Source organism: Mya arenaria, chromosome 16 (genome assembly GCF_026914265.1).
Source record: "Mya arenaria isolate MELC-2E11 chromosome 16, ASM2691426v1".
Lineage (NCBI taxonomy): Eukaryota > Metazoa > Mollusca > Bivalvia > Myida > Myidae > Mya > Mya arenaria.
In genome coordinates this window covers 19,101,211-19,110,031 of record NC_069137.1, presented here as the reverse complement: position 1 = coordinate 19,110,031, position 8,821 = coordinate 19,101,211, and positions in this window count along the sequence as shown.

Here is an 8,821-nt window from a genome sequence, read left to right as displayed (position 1 = left end):
TTAGAGTTACTGATAACTGAGGTTATTCCCATAGGTTCATTAGTCTGGTGGAGATCATTCTATTAGAGTTGTTGATAACTGAGGTTACTCCCATTGGTTCATTAGTCTGGTGGAGATCATTCTATTAGAGTTGTTGATAACTGAGGTTACTCCCATTGGTTCATTAATCTGGTGGAGATCATTCTATTAGAGTTGTTGATAACTGAGGTTACTAACTCCCATTGGTTCATTAGTCTAGTTTAGATCATTCTATTAGAGTTGTTGATAACTGAGGTTACTCCCATTGGTTCATTAGTCCTGTGGAGATCATTCTATTAGAGTTGTTGATAACTGAGGTTACTCCCATTGGTTCATTAGTCTGGTGGAGATCATTCTCTCAGAGTTGTTGGAAACTGAGGTTACTCCCAAAGGTTTATTAGTCTGGTGGAGATCATTCTCTCAGAGTTGTTGGAAACTGAGGTTACTCCCATTGGTTCATTAGTCTGGTGGAGATCATTCTCTCAGAGTTGTTGGAAACTAAGGTTACTCCCATTGGTTCATGAGTCTGGTGGAGATCATTCTATTAGAGTTGTTGATAACTAGGTTACTCCCATTGGTTCATTAGTCTGGTTGAGATCATTCTATTAGAGTTTTTGGAAACTGAGATGACTTATGTACATTTCTCTCTGATGTCATTGCCTACTGTTCACCCTCTCACAGTAGTCAGACATTGGCTCAGTGAGAGAGCAATATTTGGTAAGCATTTCGAAACCTGACTTTTCTACCTTTTGTACCCTGTGCGTTTTATCATGTATAGGAGTGTTTAGACGTCTGATGGGTACACTTATTTCAGAGTTCCCGGACACTGAGATGGTCGGAGGTACGGGGAACACATGTAAGTATCACCACGCAAATAATCCCGGTTAAGTGTATGGATGGCAGAGCCTGTATTTCATAGAGCCATATGAAAGACCAAGAACATCGCAAGCTGTTTTGTTTAAATTGTAAGAACCATTTTTTATTCTCACTAAATATCCAATCAGAACATTAAATTGAAGGTTCGTTTTGCATTTGATAATGAATACCTGATTAAAAACAGTTGATATATGTATCCAAAATATTAATAATAATAATAATAATAATAATAATAATAATAATAATAATAATAATAATAATAATAATAATAATAATAATAATAATAATGATAATAATAATAATAATAATAATAATAATGACATTCCAAAGACATTGAATAAATAGTTTACTGCCAGTCAGTAGATCAAACCTGGATTCCCTGCTTACAAGTCATGTGCTCTTCTAACTAAGCTCGATAGCCTGGATAAAATGTATACTTACCGACATATTTGTTACGGGTGATCGTACAATTAGGTCTTTTATACAGTGTTAGTTAAACATACAATTTTTACTAGATTATTACAAAGCTTGTAGCTTATAGACACACATTTTAGTAAGGTCGAAATCCAGTACCGGCCCTAAATTGCTCAAAATTATGAAGTCGATTCTGAATCTCAATCCATTTTACCCACATCCACCAAATGCATGACTCTAAATGTTACACGTTTTGATAATTTAATAATACATTCTCTCATAGATTATGTTGATAAAAGGTTATGTCGTTATCTTAAAAACAAATAAATTTTGAGCAAAAATAGCCGTTCAATTGTTTTATTTTGAGATGTTACCTACATATATGTGGTGCTATTGATATAATGTTAAATAACATTATGCACAATTATATGTATTTTGAATGCTAATTCTATGCTGAAAAAAGATGAAGCTTTGGATTAAGACTTTCAATTCTTGACATTAGAAACACAAGTAGATGTTATTGTATAAGAACTTACTATCTCGATGGTTAACTTTATAATGGGTATGCAATTTTAGCAAAAACTAAAAGGTCATTTGTTTTAGAAACACCTGGAAATTTGTTCAAGATCAACAATTTCGTAATTATTTTATTCGTTTTAATCGGGATTCTTCGGATACGAGTGAGGATGTGCACACTAACTTGTTTAAACCCCCAGTATATTTAAATGTTACTAACCGTTACAAGGCGGTATCTTCAATCCTTGATAAACATACATAGTCTTTGTATATAGTATAAATGCACTGTGCTGTTTATGGAGCTCTGTGCTGTTGTTCCATGTTTCTTGTTTGTGATTTTTGTTTTGTTTGTGTTCTATGTCTTTGGCGTTTACCCTGTGCCATTTACCGGGGATTATGTTTGAACTTGTGGCTATTGAGCTTGTTTCTGTACTTTTTTACATAATTATTCAATTGATCTTTGCAGTTTTGAAGAGCACTTTTTGATGTCGTTTGATAAAACAGATTGATTTCAATCATATGTTTTATTCAACATGATATTGAAATAAATGTCGCATACACATTTTAACAAGGCCCATTAAGGGGCATTTGGTAACTGCTGTGATAACTACTGTTTACATTTGGAACAGGTCTTTCAATATATTTATGAATTGTCAGATATATCGAAAACATGTTAACAAAGAAAGCCACTGACCTTTTTGCAGTAAATGATAATGCTATATTTACAATAAGACCTAATTCTGACTGACTATGATTACTGTTTGGAGTATTAGTTTTCTGTGTTTTCCTCTTTTGTTTGACAACACTAAATGCTTGCTGTTATTATACCTCTCAACATAAGTTTTGTTTTGATACAATTTTCATTGGGATATCATAAAATAAATATTATTCAAGTCTAAGCCATTTTAATAAATAACTGATGAAACCTTATGAAAACAGTTTTCCTTTTTATCAGGTACTTTAGAAAATCCAGAGAGTCACACAAGAAGAAATTTCCATGTTTGAAAATGAAAAAAATAATCTAAGTATGGGATATAAACGAACTCTTTTGTTATTTTTTTTTAAATTTATATCTTGATTTTCTTTATCAGTTTATTAAGGAGAGGTCAGTGCCAAGTAATGAAAACCTACACCAAACTTAAGTCAAAGTAGTATAAACCAACTGAAGGGATGTATGTTATACATTTTTAGGAAAACTGCCAACAAATCAATGATTGAAAGACGCGGGTATCAACAGCAATAAGAGAAATGAAATATCTATTTTTAGATTATGAAGACAATTAAAAGAGCTGAGGGAATAAAAAGCCAACAATAGGGGATTCAAAGGCAGGAGTATTAAACACAATTAGAAATATATTTAATTTACTTTCAGATTATTAAGAGAATACAAAGGGTTGTGCAAGGGGAGAAATGCCAGGAAATTACGAAATGAAAATCAAGGGTATTAACTACTATAAATGATCTTAGTTTCTGTTTCATTTTTTAGATAAAAAAGGAAATTCAGAAGGCCACGCAAGGGGAGAAATGCCAGGATATCACGGAATCCGAGATCCCCTTGCGTGTCCTACTTAGTTCTATGCACTTTATACAGCTGGTTAAATCAGGCTATCATCACCATTAGGGCATACGCACTAAAGAGGGAAAACCGGTATCTCGTCCTAATTTAATATTGCAAGCTCCGTCCGACTTTCAATTTCTCTTCTAGCTCGGCGAGAACTCACGAACTAGGGGTCTACCAGGTTGAATTCATTCCTTATGCGTGATTGGCTAGACGGCGTTATCACGTGATATTACCGAGGTAGGTTTATAGCTTAATTATGTCACCCGATTAGAGTAAGCCTTTGTAGCTCAGTGAGTACGACGCGTTACTGCAATTTTGGCAACACGGGTTCGAACCCGGTCTCCGACACATTTATTTTTACATTTTGGTACCTTTTTTACAATTATGATATCAAAGCGTTACACATTATATTAGATAATTGTCCTGAGATTCGTACCAGAAAAAAACAACTTTTTTTGGTGCCAATACGTGTACAAGCATAACCATTACATATAATTTGATGGACATGTTAAGGCGTGATTTCTTGGCATTTCTTCCCTATCGCAACTCAGTGGATTGCATAAATCATCTGAAAGAAAAAAAACATACTTAACCATTAATTACACTTGATTTTCCCTTGCATTGTGGTTTCTGAATCTAAATAAAAAAGGATAATAAATAATAGATATCATTGTTGTTGGTTTATACATTATCAATAGCAAAAAATGTCTTCAAGTAATAAAAACATTAAACGCAAATACAAATTGTTTATTTTTTTGCTTAAAATATTGACCAAATATTTTGTTAACATAATTTATCAGAGAATTCACTTGAAAAGGTTGAACATAAACACTTTTGAATCATGCTTTTCTGTAAGGTGGAAAAATGAGTCAAGATCGAGTAATTACTGTAGTATTTGTAGTGTACAAAATTGGGTATATGTACTAGTTTCTACCCTCGAAATAGACTCGAGTGTGAATATGAAAGCTACCAGTCTCGTACCAATTAAGCCAGAAAAAATAATTATATTACTAAGCACTTTTTCATGTTAACCCCTAAAATCCCCTCTACATATCAGGAAGTATTCTGTCTGATAAGCTCAGTAAGTGCAGATGTTTGCTTGGTGGTTCTCTAACAGTATCATATCATCGTTATCAAGGTTTGTCAAGGTCAGGAATGATGATAGTGTTATAAAATAGTTACTCTGTAAAAAAAACTTTGCAAGAAAAGAGGATGTATTTCGTTTGATATAATGAGCAAAATTGCTTCAAAGTACTACACAGACATGTACAGATATTGTATACATGTAAACATACACCGAACAGCTGTGTATTTACAAAAACTTGTGCATGTTTCTACAATTCTAGAAATAGCAATAAAAATGTTTGACACTTTTACGCGGAACGTCTCATAAATTTGTATTAGCCAATACAATAAGTCGTTTTAAACCTTACTCTGAAACCGGAAGTGAAAAGAGATAGGAAATAAAACTGGCACACGGGAATAAAGTAAATAAACTCGAATGATCGGCGAGCTTCTTCGCGGAGTAAGGTGTATTTTAAGAATGATCGATAGAGAGGATTTAGTGACTAGGGTATCGAAACGTTCAAAATCATGTGAAAATATATAGACAGTAGAAAGTGTATATTAATGAAAGCATGTATACTAAGAACATATAAATTCAGTTTGATATTTCGGTGCAAATGCACCTGGGGTCATATTTACGAAAGGTCGAGAATCTCACTCAAAGAGAACATATATTAAATTCCTTCAACAAAAATGAGCGTCTATTAGTATACAGTGTCAAATGATAATTATTTTCTGCGAACTTCATCATCGAACCTCAAAAAGAAATAAAAATATAACGCTAAGAAGATGTGCACTTTTGCCACTTGGGTCTGAACTCAGACGGAGGCTGTTCGTTATTATGGGACCTGACTTGCAAGCACGGAATCCAGGGAATCCTAGGTTTGATCACCGGACTGAAACTACAAATCCATGACTTGTATAACTTAACGAACTGACATCCTTTCCTTTGGGTAGCAATTTTTTTTTTGAAATCATCAGCTGTCTAATAATTGCGACTTCAAATGACTCTGAAAACAAAAAGACATTATATTATTTTCAAATTTATCAAAGCTAATTTAATAACAATACTGTAAGGCAGTTTTGAAATACAAAAAAAAACAAAAAACAATGTCAGAATAGTCGATACGAAATTTGGCGATATAACATGATTAAGAATCATTTTGCTTTGGCATCTTCTTTTCGTACACCAATGTGCCACATGTATTATTATCAAACCTCCGATAAATGAAAATGTCTCATCTGAGTCCCCCCTTTAGAAATAGCGCATAATGGTTTCTCTGTTAAAATCATATCTTTTCATGAGTACAGATGAATATACCGACGCTATATTTTAATTACTGGGATCTACTTAGTAGACAACCGCAGTAAATTTTGAACTGGAAAATAGCGTAAAAACTGCGGAAGATGCATGTGCCGTAAGCGTTGTGATACACCAATTAGAAGAAGATAGTGCGTTGTAAAAAACGATGTTAATGTAATGTAAGTTTTTGACAACTTCTTTTGTTCTTGCAAATGTATCATTTAGTCCCTTTAATAAATAGTATATAGGTTATACATTTTGACGTTTGCCTCCTCTCTCAGTGTGATTTCGGTGACCCTTACATAGTTTGAGTCCCTTGTCTTTGGTTTACCGACCTTACACTGATAATGATTTAATAGAACATTGACATTTTCTCATTTTAGCTATTTAACCTAATTTTGAAAGCTAAGTGGCAGTCGTTATTTTATCGCACAACTCTTATAATGGCACTATTGAGAACAGTTGTGACTTTGGTAAGAAAATTTGAATAATAACTTAAAACTAGTAACACATTTGAGGTTGTTATTATATCATTCGTTTAAGCAAGGATGTTCCTGATATTTCCTGAAATATTTATTATTTTTTATCAAAAACGAAATAAAACATTGTAATGTAAATAGCAGTATTAACTAAAATCCTAACTTCATATGAATAAATTTAAGTTTTATTTCAAATTAAACCAAATTTGTAAAGAAAAAAGAAACTTTGATAAAGAATTACTGACTAAAATGCAACATATTTGATACATGGCGATCAGGCTAACGCATTTTAGCCAGTTTTCACAACATTTGAATAGAAATCAGCTTTTCATCACCGAATGACTTAATGTAAAGATACGATAAACACATGGTATTGAATGCATTCATTTTTACAGACACTGTCGTTATCGGTTTGTCCAATCAGAAGCCAGGACGAGTGTCACGTGATATGTAAGACCTTTTTCTGTATTTTCTTAGGCATCCCCTATTTTTGAGTGTGATGTAGCAAGAGTTTTGAGAGTTTTGCAAGAATTACTAAAAACCTTTTTTAAAAACGTAGCTTTAAAAGTACAATTGAAAAGTTATAGAGCTTTCATATTTGGTTTATAGCATCAACTGTCGGTCCGTTTTCCCAAATCAGATGTACCACTATTGATACAATTGTTCTACTGTTATGTTGTTATATATTTTAGAGGACATTTAACAGATTTCTGAATTAAACACTTTAATTGAACGAGAAGCTGCAGAACTGAAAGCAAATTCCTTTATTCTCAAGTGTGATGAAGCTAGAGATATGATAGCTTTGAAAGTATTTAACTAACAATAGTTTGTAAAACGTAGCCATAAACGTATAACGGAAAAGCCATAGAGCTTTCATATTTGGTGTCTGGCATCAACTGGCGCTCCTTAAAGGTGCACTCTCACTCCCAAATAATATGTACCAGAACACAATTGTTTTAATTTACTAGAAAAAGGTGAATAATTAGTGAGAACAATGATTCTTATGAATGATACCGTTTTTAATTTGAATAATGGGGTGCAAAAAGACCCCCGGATTTTACCTTATGAGTTGATAACTGATCACTGTAAAAATTTTAGCACTAATCAGTCAGTTAATATTTGTGCGTTTTCAGTTATTAAATGCACGGTTACAATATTGCTATCAGTAATGAATATTAAATGCATTATGTAGTAAGAAGTTAAAGATTTATCACTCAAAAATTATTTTTTGCTATACATGTTTACAAGTATTGTCTTTAAATTCGAGTGCCACTTCAACCAAATATGTTTAGGTCGTATTTCTAAATCCAAGACTTCCCCTTGATATTTTTGCTATACATGTTTACAAGTATTGTCTTTAAATTCGAGTGCCACTTCAACCAAATATGTTTAGGTCGTATTTCTAAATCCATGACTTCCCCTTGATAACCTTTGTATGGACATATATGGGACAAAGACATTTGTATTGTCTAAAATCTGAAGCCAATGAACTCTAGTAAGGTTGTCCCATATATCATGACTTTCTCCGCCTTATCTTAAAGGGCCATTCTATCATTTCATACTTGATATATATTAATTTTATGAATTGTTATGTTTAACACAATTGATTATAGCAAGAAAAAGCAAATGCTATGTGTACGGAGAGGACAACATTAGACTTTATACTCAATTAAAAGCAACATGGCGACAGATTCCAAAGTTAAAAAAAGCCTATATGTTGCTTATATTTCTATCTGTACACAAATGCTTCTTTTTGTGTTTCGATTATTATAATAAATTGAGTTGGTCGTTATAACGCATTTAATTTAAAGCACATTTTTTATATTTATCATGTGTAACCTTTATCATGCTCCTTTACTAATAATACATTTAGCTGTACTCAAATCCTCTTTAAAGGCCATGGTAATATATAGACATTTCCTCTTTAAAAATAGTTTTAGTGTTTTGAAATAATTGTGTTAAAATATATATTACAGTAATCGCAACAGTCTAGTTTATGATTTTAACGGGGTTTCTATAAATTATGAACATATCTATTCTCTAGTCGTATTTCTAAATCCAAGACTTCCCCTTGATATTTTTGCTATACATGTTTACAAGTATTGTCTTTAAATTCGAGTGCCACTTCAACCAAATATGTTTAGGTCGTATTTCTAAATCCATGACTTCCCCTTGATAACCTTTGTATGGACATATATGGGACAAAGACATTTGTATTGTCTAAAATCTGAAGCCAATGAACTCTAGTAAGGTTGTCCCATATATCATGACTTTCTCCGCCTTATCTTAAAGGGCCATTCTATCATTTCATACTTGATATATATTAATTTTATGAATTGTTATGTTTAACACAATTGATTATAGCAAGAAAAAGCATATGCTATGTGTACGGAGAGGACAACATCAGACTTTATACTCAATTAAAAGCAACATGGCGACAGATTCCAAAGTTAAAAAAAGCCTATATGTTGCTTATATTTCTATCTGTACACAAATGCTTCTTTTTGTGTTTCGATTATTATAATTAATTGAGTTGGTCGTTATAACGCATTTAATTTAAAGCACATTTTTTATATTTATCATGTGTAA